Source organism: Vulpes vulpes, chromosome 16 (assembly GCF_048418805.1).
Source record: "Vulpes vulpes isolate BD-2025 chromosome 16, VulVul3, whole genome shotgun sequence".
NCBI classification, from domain to species: Eukaryota; Metazoa; Chordata; class Mammalia; order Carnivora; family Canidae; genus Vulpes; species Vulpes vulpes.
Window position 1 is genome coordinate 3,065,657 of NC_132795.1, and position 13,802 is coordinate 3,079,458.

Sequence of the window (13,802 nt, forward strand, 5' to 3'; positions counted from 1 at the left end):
CTCTTGGGTTAGGTTTATTCCTAGGTATCTTATGCTTTTTGGTGCAATTGTAAATGGGATTAACTCCTTAATTTCTCTTTCTTCAGTCTCATTGTTTGTGTATAGAAATGCCACTGACTTCTGGGCATTGATTTTGCATCCTGCCACAATGCCGAATTGCTGTATGAGTTCTAGCAATCTTGGGATGGAGGCTTTTGGGTTTTCTATGTACAGGATCATGTCATCTGCAAAGAGGGAGAGTTTTACTTCTTTGCCAATTTGAATGCCTTTTATTTCTCTTTGTTGTCTGATCGCTGAGGCTAGGACTTCTAGTACTATGTTGAATAGCAGTGGTGAGAGTGGACATCCCTGTCTCGTTCCTGATCTTAGGGGAAAGGCTCCCAGTGCTTCCCCATTGAGAATGATATTTGCTGTGGGCTTTTTGTAGATGGCTTTTAAGATACTGAGGAATGTTCCCTCTATCCCTATACTCTGAAGAGTTTTGATCAGGAATGGATGCTGTATTTTGTCAAATGCTTTCTCTGCATCTATTGAGAGGATCTTATGGTTCTTGTTTTTTCTCTTGTTGATATGATCAATCACATTGATGGTTTTACGAGTGTTGAGCCAGCCTTGCATCTCGGGGATAAATTCCACTTGGTCATGGTGAATAATCTTCTTAATGTACTGTTGGATCCTGTTGGCTCGTATCTTGTTGAGAATTTTTGCATCCATGTTCATCAGGGATATTGGTCTATAATTCTTCTTTTTGGTGGGATATTTGTCTGGTTTGGAGTTGAGGTGATGCTAGCTTCATAAAATGAGTTTGGAAGTATTCTGTCCCTTTCTCTCTGTCAGAACAGTTTTAGTAGGTATTGTTTCTTCTTTAAACGTTTGATAGAATTCCCCTGGGAAGCCATCTGGCCCTGGACTTTAGTGTCTTAGGAGGTTTTTGATAACTGCTTCAATTTCCTCCCTGGTTATTGCCTGTTCAGGTTTTCTATTTCTTCCTGTTCCAGTTATGGTAGTTTGTGGTTGTCCAGAAATGCATTCATTTCTTCTAGATTGCCTAATTTATTGGCATATAGCTGCTCATAATACATTTTTAAAATTGTATTTCCTTGGTTTTGGTTGTGATCTCTCCTTTTTAATTCGTGATTTTATTAATTTGAGTATTTTCTCCTTTTTTTCTTAATAAGGCTGGCTAATGGTTTACCTATCTTCCCAATTCTTTCAAAGAACCAACTCCTGGCTTTGTTGATCTGTTCCACAGTTCTTCTGGTCTTTATTTCATTGAGTTCTGCTCAAATTTTTATTAACTCTCTTCTTCTGCTTAGTGTAGGTTTTATTTGCTGTTCTTTCTCCAGTTCCTTTAGGTGAGAGGTTAGCTTGTGTATTTGAGTTTTTTCCATTTTTTTGAGGGATGCTTGTATTGCAATGTATTTCCCTCTCAGGACTGCTTTTGCTGTATCCCAAAGGTTTTGAATGGTTGTATTTTCATTTTCATTAGTTTCCATGAATCTTTTCAATTCTTCTCTAATTTCCTGGTTGGCCCATTCAGCTTTTAGCAGGATGCTCTTTAACCTCCACGTGTTTGAGTTTCTTCCAAATTTCTTCTTGTGATTGATTTCAAGTTTCAAAGCATTGTGGTCTGAAAATATGCAGAGGACAATCCCAATCTTTTGGTATCAGTTGAGACCCGATTTGTGACCCAGTATGTGGTCTATTCTGGAGAAAGTTCCATGTGCACTTGAGAAGAATGTGTATTCAGTTGCATTTGGATGCAAAGTTCTGTATATATCTGTGAAATCCATCTGGTCCAGTGTATTATTTAAAGCTCTTGTTTCTTTGGTGATGTTGTGCTTAGAAATTCTGTCATTTGCAGAAAGTGCTGTGTTGAAGTCCCCCAGTATTAGTGTATTATTACCTAAGTATGTCTTTACTTTGGTTATTAATTGATTGATATATTTGGCATTTCCCACATTAGTGGCATAAATATTCATGATTGTTAGGTCCTCTTGTTGGATAGATCATTTAAGTATGATATAGTGTCCCTCTTCATCTCTTACTACAGTCTTTGGGATATACTTTAATTTATCTGATATGAGGATTGCTACCCCTTCTTTCTTTTGAGGACCAATTGAATGGTAAATTGTTCTCCAACCTTCCATTTTTAGGCTGGAGGTGTCCTTAGGTCTAAAATGAGTCTCTTGTAGACAGCAAATAGATGGGTCTTGCTTTTTTATCCAGTCTGAAACCCTGCGTCTTTTGATGGAATTATTTAGTACATTCATGTTCAGAGTTACTATTGAAATATATGAATTTAGTGTCATTGTAATACCTATTCAGTCTCTGTTTTGTGGATTATTTCTTTCAGCTTCCTCTTTCTTTTACAGGGTCCCCCTTAATATTTCTTGAAGAGCTGGTGTGGTGGTCACATATTCTTTCAGTTTCTGCCTATTTTGGAAGCTCTTTATCTCTCCTTCTATTCTGAATGAGAGCCTTGCTGGATAAAGTATTCTTGGCTGCATGTCCTTCTCATTTAGGACCCTGAATATATCCTGCCAGCCCTTTCTGGCCTGCCAGGTCTCTGTGAAGAGGTTACTCTAACACTTCTTTTACTCTAATACTTCTCCCCATAAAAGTTAGGGATCTCTTGTCTCTCGCTGCCTTAAGGATTTTCTCTTTATCTTTGGAATTTGCAAGTTTCACTATTAAATATCAATTATTAATTTTTTTGGGGGGGGAACCTCTCTATCTCCTGGATCTTAATGCTTGTTTCCCTTCCCAAATTAGGGAAGTTCTCAGCCATGATTTGTTCAAATATGCTTTCTGACCCTCTGTCCTTCTCGGCACTCTCTGGAAACCCAATTATATGTAGATTTTTCCTTCTGAGACTGTCATTTATTTCCCTTAACCTTTCCTCATGGTTTTTTAATTGTTTTTCTCTTTTTTCCTCAGCTTCCTTCCTTGCCATCAATTTGTCTTCTATGTTGCTCACTCCTTCTTCTACCTCATTAACCCTTGTCATTAGGACCTCCAGTTTGGATTGCACCTCATTTAATTGATTTTTAATTTTGGCCTGATTAGATCTAAATTCAGCATTCATGAAGTCCCTTGAATCCTTTATGTTTTTTTCCAGCCACTAGTAGCTTTATAATTGTGCTTCTCAATTGGCTTTCTGACATAGAATTGTAATTCATATTCTGTAACTCTGTGCTAGAGAGTACTGTTCCTGATTCTTTCATTTGTGGTGAGCTCTTCTTTCCTGTCATTTTGCTCAGTGCAGAGTGGCTATATGAGTGGGCTGGATCAAGAATATCAACTGCGACCTAAGTAAATTTCACCCTAGATGATTCTGATGAGGTCTGAGACCAGAAAATGAAAACAAAGATCCGAACAAAAAGAACAAAAAAACAAAAGGACCACTAAAGGGAAAACAAATTTTAAAACAAAGTAATAAAAAGTAAAAGGCCAAGAATCCCAAAGAAGAAGAGAAAAAAAAAAAATAGAGAAGAGAAAAAAAAAAAGAGAAAAAAAAAAAGAAAAAAGAAAGGAGAAGAAAAAAGGGGGGGTACTGGGAGTTGGTGGTGGTAACGAAGTTGTAGTGGAGAGAGTATGTAGTCTACCTGAGGGGTCCCAGAGGGTGATCCTCTTGGTTCTGAGTATATTAAGTTCTGTATGGTAGAAGATACTCAGTCCCAAATTTATATAAACCAGAAATACTTGTAGAGAGCCCCAACATTGACCACCAAAATGTAAAAGAGATAAAAGAGGGGGGCAGAATGGGAATGAGGAATCTCACAGAATGAACCAGCTCGGTATTCCACTTGGTTCTGGGTGCATGCTGGTCATGTTTTAGAAAGTACAACCAAAAAAGAAAGAAAGAAAGAAAGAAAGAAAGAAAGAAAGAAAGAAAGAAAGAAAGAAAGAAAGAACTACCTTCCACCATTGTAGAACAAAATTAGGCAGAGGAAACAAAAAACACAAAACAAAAAAACATATCTTGTGTATCTCCCAAAATTAAGTTGAGTATGTTGAAGGGAATCTAGAAGTGCAAAATATATCTCGGACCTGTAATTGTGGAAATATGAACGTCAGAAAGGAAGAATCTTAAAAATGAAGAGGTGGTAAAATATTGTAGTTAAAGTGGGAAAAGAGAAAAAATACTGGAAAGTTTTAGTCTAATATAAAAATGAGTCGTACTGAAAAAAAGGAAAAACAAGGAGGGGTAGGTACCCTCTGGTTCTATATACTGCAAACCCCTTGACTTGCCCTGGAGCTTCCCAGTGCTGCTCGGTCCAGAACTGGCTCTTCCCCTGTCCTTCCAGCTGGCCTCTGGGGGAGGGGCTGCTGTGCTAGCTCGCAGGTGTGTGCACCTGGGGAGCTGCCCTGCCCCCTGCCAGGTGCCCGGCTCAGTGGGGGCTGTTGACCCCGTGAGGTCCCTGTTCCCTGGCGGCCGCTCCATCCCAGGCACAGGGTGACACCAGGAGGAACAACCTCACTGGCGGGGGCCAGCCGTCCAGCCCTGGAGTCAGCTCCGCAGTAACCACCCGCAGTCTCCCAGTCTGCAGGGGCCTGGATGCTCGGGGGCGGGCGCTGACCTGCACAGCTGGAGGGCCCCCGGGGTGTGTGGGGGGGAGCATCCTCGCTGTCCTGAGCCCTCCCGCCTCCGCCTGTCCTGGAGGAGCCTCGGATCCTGAGCCGAGGGTGTCCCCCGCACCCCGGGCTCTAGGGCCTGCGAAGGCAGCAGGGTGCAGCCCCCTCCCCCCGCACCCCCTGCCCCCCGGCTTCTCCCCGGCCCGCAGGGCCACTCCAGCCCTTACCGAGCTCAGCCTGCGGGGTGGGTGCACTCTCCCGGGGCGCCCCTCCCCCGTTAGTGACCCCAGGGGCCTGGGGGCTCCACCGCCCCTCCTGGGATCCTGCCCGAGCTCCCTGTGGGCGCCTTTCCCTCAGGGAAGAATCAGGGGGCCCTCCTGTCCCCAGGCTCCTGCGGCCGCCTTGGCCCGGCTCCTCGCAGTCCCTCCCCCACTCGGTTTTTTTGTTTTTTGTTTTTTGTTTTTCCCCGCCTTCCTACCTGGTTAGGGATGAAAACCCTTCACTGGGGAGCGGTCCAGCTCTTCTGTCTTTAGATCTCAGGTCGAGGTCGTAGGTTTCCAGGATGGTCTGGGAGTCATCCAGGTGAGTGGGGTGTGGGGTGGGGTGAGGCCCCTGCTCCTCCACCATCCAGCTGCCTCCTTCCCTCCTTGGATTTTCTTTCCACTGGAGGTGGCCCCACCAGCTTAACCCCGTGGCCTCACCCCCTCTGCACACGGGGCAGCAGGTGATGGCTTGGGTCAGTGGACCCCGGCTGAGGACCCAGGCCTGTGAGGACCAGCCTGTCCTCACGCTTTTCCTTTTGAGGGTGAGCAGCCCACAGGTTCTACCTACTCCCACTGCACAAACGTCACCGTTCAAGCACCAAGGAGGCCTACCCGGGCCTGCCCAGCCTGGGCCTGGGGCGGTGGGTCTGACTTGGCTTTTCAGTAGTAGGGAGCCCATCATTTCTCCTCACCTAAGGCATGTCACAAACCCCCTACTTGATTCAGAATTCAGATGGGAAAACAACAACAACCAAAACCCAATGCTATTTATGGCCAACGTTCCTCAATAGGTCATGTTTGACATTCATGGAGACCCGGGAATTTGTTTCATTAGGATCATCCTGTGCTATTCCATGCTGGAGAATTGTGGGTAACTTCTTGTAGACAGTCCTTTCCAGAAGAGCTGGCCCTGCCCGTGCAGGTGCAGACATACACCCCTGCTGTCAGGAAAATGGCCCTAAATTATTAGGAAGCGCAGATCTTACAGGTACATCGGAAGTCATTGTCCAGTGACATGTTCTTGCAGACGTGAGCCACTGGGGAGCGAAGGTTCCTGACTAAAGCCTGGACCGGTTTGGTGATGTGGGCGGTGAGGGCCTCCCTGATAGGTTGGGGTGGGTGCCGTACTCTCTCAGGCTAAACAGGTGCAGAGGGTGAGCGAGAACCACCCCTTTCCAGGACGCGGCCACAGACGTCCTCGCTCTTCTGACTGAAGAGGGGGTGTGTTTTCATCAGGTGGTCTGGGCCCGAGAGGTTTGTTTCGTGTTATCATTCTTCTCTAACAATAAGCCTTATGAAAAAGCAGCTTCAAATGCTGTCACCAAAAAGGACAGAGAAAATGACTCTGGTGGTTCTTATTTCATGAGAAATAGGGCTCTGTTTAAAGCCCTTTTCCCCCCAGACACATTTATTCTTCTTTTTAGTGTTTTCTCTATAACATCATTGATTATATCTGATTCATAATTAACTGAGAAAATATGAGCAAGGCTTGAGATTTCCACTTAATGCTTAGATTTAGGAAACAGAATACTGATTCCGTTTGCTGACGTGAGTGTGTATGTTCGTGAGCCTGGAGCAGACTTCAGTTTTACTTTACCCTTTCTACTACACAGAATAGAAGAGATATTTGACGTTGAGCAAAAAAAAAGTTGTATTTTTTAGAAAGTCTTCCCCCAATCGTTTTTGTTCATTTGTTTATAGCTTTTGCTGTTTCTGCCAGTTGGCAAGATTGAGCTCAGATCATCCATGTCCCTGGTGTCATCGTGACTATGGTCACAGATCTCGTTATTTGAGTACCTACCTTGGATCACAAATTGTGGTGGCTTCTTTATATGGTATTTCTTTTAAATCTTATGATGACCCCATGCAATTGGCCTTATATCCTAGATTTTATAGATAAGGAAATGGAATCTCAGAGAAGTTAAATAGTTTGCTCAAGGTCACGTTACTAGGGACAGAGTCAGTATTCAATTGAGGTTCGTCTGACTTTTTTATCAAGAATCCAGAGAGGGGATCGTATCAGCCAGGCCCAGTGCAATTCAACCAGGATCAGTTGAATGTCCTGTGCTACATACTGTGAGGAATAATAGAATGGCAAAGGCAAAGTCGAATGCCCTCAATAAGGAGAGGGAGAGCAGCAGGTTTGGTGGCAACTAGTGGTGTTTCTCAAAGTTTTTACCAACGCACCTCCAAGGGCAGAAAAGATTATTCTATAATTCAGGGGATCTGCTCGTGTGACCTCAAATGACAGCAGTGGTCATGGCATATCTTTGAAGAATTGTCTTAGGTTGAAAAATATATATCGCGTTCTGCTCTGTAATATATCCATGCTGTATTGATGTAAAAATCAATTTAAAAATTACTTACCACTGACTAGAATGGGTGCTCCCAGGAGATGCAAAATTTCCTCTGGGTGATTTAAGGTACCCCTGGCACATCATACTGCTGTGAAGACTTACAGGATGAGTCAGAAAAATAGCAACCCTGGAAAGCAGATGGTGTAGTTCCATGGTGAAGACTGGCAGGCTTGAGACTGAGGAAGAGCTGATATTTTGGTTCAAAGGCAGGCAGGCAAGTGGGAGTTTTCTCTCGGTATTTTAATTCTATTCTAGCCTTCGACTGATTGGATAAGGCCCATCCACATTAGAGAGGGCAATCTGCTTTACTCAAATTTAAATATTAATCTCATCCAAAAGCAGCCTCAAGGAAATACCCAGGATAATATTTGACAAATATTGGGGCACCTCATCATCTAATCAAGTCAACATATAAAATTAATAATCTCAATCCCCAAACAAAAAAATTAAAATTAAAAATACATCAAAATGTCTTAAAACAAAAGGTCTAATATTTTAAAAGTAGAGGAAATTGCCTATAGATGATGAGAAAGCAAATCAGACCTGATATAAATAATAAGATTCTGAACTTGGAGCCTGATGCCATGCCTGGATAAGAGTTTGGAGGTCTTGGGATGGGAGTGAGTGTATTTTTCAAGTAGGAGGGACATGAGTAATCGTGACCAAGAGTGTGCACAGTAGTAGGTTAAATGATAAGCTCCAGGTGTTCACTCCCCTTGGGATCCATATTGCCGTATGACTTTGTAGCTCTTTCAAGGGATCCCCTGTGCTCCTTATCTTTGGCCTTCACCATCTGAGTTTCCTAAGCCAATGGGATATTCATAAGTATGACACAAACTGAGGCCTGAAATATGTCTGTGCTGATGACCAGACGCCATCCATGCCTTGGCACAAGCCCCAGCTGAACCCAGAGTCCATCAGTCGACCCCACCAACCTACAGGAATGTGAACAAGAAAAATACAGCCATACTATCACACCTCCAGGGCATGAGAGCAATGAAATGAACATCATCCGGGTGCCTCGGTGGAGGGTCTTGTGCTAGCTGCTGCCAGGAGTGAAGAAATGGCAACCACTGAGCTCCTTCTCGGTTGTTAACTACTGAATTTTGGGCCAACTAGTTTCACAGAAAGCCTAACTGATCCTCCTAACTTAAAATTCTGTTCTTTTGTTCCATAAAGCCATGAGTACCTACCTCCTCCCTACCAAGATCTTCTGGGAAAATGGTTGTAAATAAAACGGACCTGCCACCTGATCTCCCAGTGCTTACAGTCATGAATCTATCATTCTTTGTGTTAAAGAGGAAAATAATTCTTTCATGTTGAAAATAATTGCCCTCCACCATCGACTGCTTTTAAAATCCAACTCAGGTCTTGGAAATATTCATGGTTATAACATTTCAGGAAAGAGCCATGGTTCAGAAACTAGACAATGTGCAGAGTTTGGAGGTTTGTTTTTGTTTTGTTTTGTTTTGTTTTGTGACAATCTGAGCAGTATAATTAAGAAATATGGTGGCTGAATGCAAGAAATAGCAAAGTGGCTTTCTGAGCATATGAACGTGTGTATGTGCGTGTGTGTTTGCACGTGCATAGGCATATTGAGAATCTCAATTAAGTGGCATCATCATCTATTCATTTATCCAACTGCAAAACCTGTGTTACCTTTGACTCATCTTTTTCCAAATGTTCCTAATTGTCCCTGGAATATGTAAATTCCTCTCTCATGCCATCATGCTCACCAAGCCTCTACCATCTGCCCCTGAATTATGAGACAATAGCATCCGAATACGTCTCCGGAGCTTTGCTCTGTCTCCCGTCCTTGCCCATCCTACAACAGAGAGATTTATCTGAACCATAAAATTGACCTTTAACTCCCAGGCTTGATGCTTTTGGATGTTCTCTTGCAGAATGGAGTCCAAGCTTTCCAGTCCACAATTTTTCCCCCTCAGCTCCCTCACCTCCTACTACTCTCCCCTGCAGACCCACGCACCAGGAAGTAGACCCATCATTAGGGTGGGAACTTTGGAGATGCTGGCTCTTGGGATCATTTAAGTGCACCTCTGTAAGTGCTGTGTCTTAGGAATCTCACTTGTTCACTTCCTCAGGGAATCTCCACCCTGGACTTCATGCTGTGCCACGTGTTCCCTTTCCTGGCTGGTACTGTTGCCTTTGCTGGAATATCATTTCTACCTTCCTTTTCCTATCAATCATCATTCCTATATTTTAGATTTGGCTGAACCGGGCATTTCCTGGGCATTGCCCCTCAGGTTGTGCAAGTTTACTCATAGCTTCTGTCTTTCTGTAGAAGCTCTGGGCTTACTTTTATCTTAGCACTTAGCATGTTAGATCAAAATTGCTCATTTCCTCCACCCCTTGACCCTAAAATCTCTTAAGATGGAATATTTTGTCACTCAGCTTTAGAGCATAAAGTGCTATGTCAGTCATACCTTCCTTTTTTTTTTAATGGAGGGAGGGCCAGAGGGAAAGGGAAAGGGAATCCCAAGCAGGCTCCACATTTAGCTTAGAGCCCAATGCAGAGCTCAGTCCCACAATCCTGAGATCATGACCTGAGCCAAAACCAAAAGTCAGCTGTGAACCTGACTGAGCCACCCAGGCACCCCACAGGCCAGTCATTCTGGAAACTCTCTCTTTCCCTAGTCCCCCATAGGTAACCCATCACTAAATTATGGTCCCATTACCCCCAAATGTTTTTCTTTTTTTTTAAAAGATTTTATTTATTCATGATAGTCACACAGAGAGAGAGAGAGAGAGAGAGAGAGGCAGAGACACAAGCAGAGGGAGAAGCAGGCTCCATGCACCAGGAGCCCGACGTGGGATTTGATCCCGGGTCTCCAGGATCACGCCCTGGGCCAAAGGCAGGCGCCAAACCGCTGCACCACCCAGGGATCCCCCAAATGTTTTTCAACACCAGATCCCTCTGTCCATCTCCATGCAAACCACAAAGCTGTCATCAGCTCTTACCTGCACTGTTAGAACAGCTTCTTACTGGCCTTCCTGTGTGCAGTAGCACAGCCCCCCTCCGGCCCACCATCCTCATTTCTTCTTTTCATTGAAGCCAAGATAATCATCTTTGCAAAATGCAAACAGGCTCTTATGCCCCCAAACTTTAATGGCTTCTTATTGTCCTTAGGACAAGGATACATCTCCCCAGGTTGTCCTAAAGCCCTCCCTGCATACTGTGGCTGTGTCCGACCTCTGTAGCTAATCTCACCCAACTTGTGCCATTGTTTTTCATATTCTGGCTTTCTTTCAGTTCTAGAGCATTCCATGCAGTCCTCCACCCACTGGTCTGGACACAGGCAGGTCTCTCTCACTGGTTGGAACGTTCTACTCCCTCCATTATTTCATCAGATTAACAGTTCCTCCTCCTCTTGTGAATAGAGGAGCCAGTAATTCAAACCTCTTTTATGCCTTGATCTAGGCCAAACTCCTTGCTATTCATGTTCCTAATTCTATGTTCCTTTCCTTCAAAATACTCATCTCAATTCATAATGTTTCCGGGCAATTATTTTTGTCTAATGGATCTAATTTTCTTGGTGCTCATAAAAAACATTTTATTATGGAAATGTTCAAGCATGTACAAAGTAGAGAAAATATAACGAGCCTCCATCTCTCCTCTTGCTTTAACAATTAACAACACACACACCTTTTATCTTTTCTATCATTTATACTGCCCTACTTCCTCCCCAAATGTCATATTCTACTCTTAAATACCTTATTCTATATCTCTGAAAATAAGGACTCTTTATCTTAAAAAAAAATCCCTAAAATATTTTCACACTCACACTGCCAAACATTAATGAATTTCTTAAAATTATCCAATATCCCATCATTATTCAAATGTTGTACGAGATCTTTATTTAATTTTTGACTTCTCATCGTATAGAGGACAGGGACAATCAGCCTGCCACAATGCATGCCACATAGTAAATAGTCACATATAGCTGGATAAGTGACTGAGCAAATTATTATTTAATGAGTATTTATGAACTGGACACTGGAGTTTAAGGAAATCTGGGGAGTAAGTACCCAAAAATGACCAGTTAAATAAGCCTTCACTACTTTCCTCACCCGCTGTGGCCTCAACCTCCTCTTCAGGTAGCATTCTTGAGCTTTGGGGGCAAGATGGCACGGTGTCCCTAGGGGATTTACTTTTATTCTTCCCCTTGTTCTCTCGTGGCCATTCCTAAAGAGCACATGGTATCTATCAGTAGTGTCCACTGGGCAGCGTGGCTGAACTGGGCATTGCAAGGGTACGGGGTTTGGTCGGGAGGCTTTGTGTTTCTGCGCAGACACCTGATCACTGGCTGAGCACGTTATTAAGTATCTCAAGGCTTGTCTGATCTCACCATGGGGGAGAAGAGCTGTTACAGTCAAATTTCATCCAGGGGAAAGAAAAACTTTGATGCCCATTGCTTCTCTTCTTTTCATTTTTTAAATATGTAGTTTATATGATATTTCTTATACAAATAGTACTAGTTGTGATCTTTCACCCTTCCATAAACAGTTTTCTACGTTATTACAAACCCTTCGCCTTATCTTTTACTCCATGGTATTCCATTAAGGGGGCATTTCCAGACTTTATTCAGTGAATATTTCAGTTGCTTCCAAGTCTGAACTATTATAAATAATGCTTTGACAATCAACTTTGTACATAAAGCTCTTTCTGGATCAAATTTTCTCAGGGTAGATTCCCAGAAGGCGAATGACTAGGTCAGAGAATACAAACAATTTTAAAGTTTATATATGCACATTACCAAATTGCATAGAAAGCATGTTGTTTGCTTATAAAATTAGTTTGCCTTTAAATTTAATTTCATTTTGAAGTAACTTTTATTATTGTCCTATTGTAGATGGGGCATATTCATTACATAAAAATTAGATGGTACAGATATGCAACGAGAAGGAAATAAAGAGCATGAGTAACTTGAGCCGTCAGGAGTTAACCACACAACAGACTTCCAGATATTGCTTTATGCATATGAACACTGAGACTATAGTTTGCAAACATACAGGTCAAGCTCCGTAATGTTACAAAGAAGACCTGTCACAGATTATTCTCAATAATGGGATTTGTTTCGGGTTACACAGGGATGTGGGTGAGGAGGGAAGCTGTTTCACCTGCATAGAGGCTGTTCTGAATGCTTGCACGGGAAGGATTCAGGGAAGCCAGGTGGGGAAGCCAACTGGGGCTTTCTCTTGGCCCATCTAATCCCAGTTCAGGGGATTAGATGGGCCAAGAGCCCATACAAGTAAAAAGGCTGCTAGCATTTTCACTTCCTGAAAGAGAGATTCGACTGGGTTGGTTTGGTGCCCTCCAGGTGGAACACGTGTACATTGCTTTTGGGTAGAGTTCACTCCAAGCCACCTGCAGGCTGCTGTGTCCCTTCACACACAGCCTGTGTCCCTGGACCTCGTGCTCTGGTGTAGGATCATCCACCAGCTGGGAGGGGGTAGTTGACTGGTTCCGCTCCCATCAGCCAACTCTCGATGCAAAGAACCAACACAAACTGTTTTCCTCTGAAGTGCAGGATCTCCGGGGCATGTCCATTTTCCAAATGTCATTCACATCGCTGTCAGCATAACTTGGTTTTGTGATCCACTTTATTAACTTAACACTAAATGTCAACGTGACCTTTAGCCTTCCCCCATATGAAGGTGCCAGAAATTATGTATCCAGTCCCTTGCAGCTGGATCTCAGGTTGCTTCCAAACAGGGGTGACAGATTTTTAATAACAGCGAATCTTTTATACACAAATTCTTTTGGTTTCTTTCTATCCCACATGTGTTTTCCCCTCTCTTTTATTTTAACTTTTGTAAGTCATTTTTTTAAAAAATTGAAGTATGGTTGTAAGTCATTTTATTTTAAGTGTGCATCTTAAACTGATCTAAAATTTTTGTTTTTAGGGGCACCTGGGTGGCTCAGTTGGTTAAGCATTTGCATCTGGCTCAGTCATGATTTCAGGGTTCTGGGATCGAGTTCTGCATCGGGCTCCCTGCCTCATGGGGAGCCTGCTTCTCCCTCTCCCTCTGCTGCTCCCTCTGCTTGTGTTCTCTCTCTCTGGCAAATAAATAAATAAAACTTTAAAAAAAAAAAGAATTTGTTTTTAAATTAGAAAGCTTGACCTATTCCTGTTAATTTTAATAACCAAACATATATTGTCTGTTTCTTTTTCAAATTAATTTATTTTATAAAGAAATCAATGCACTTGAACAAAATATTAAATTCACTCATTCCTCTCATTTGGCAAATGAGTTAATTCATGACTTGGGATGAACTCTACCCAAAAACGATGTACACGTGTTCCACCTGGAGGGCACCAAACCAACCCAGTCGAATCTCTCTTTCAGGAAGTAAAAATGCTAACAGCCTTTACTGAACTGGGATTAGATGGGCCAAGAGAAAGCCCCAGTTGGCTTCCTCACCTGTTTTATCTTTTCTATGCATCTTTGATTATGTTTTTCTTTTTCATCTTATTTATTTCACCCCTCAAGTTTTGTTTGGAAATAATACAGTTTCTGATTTGGAAGAATCCATTTCATTTTTCTGCTAGCTATCTTAAAAAAAATCCATGCATCTCTAATA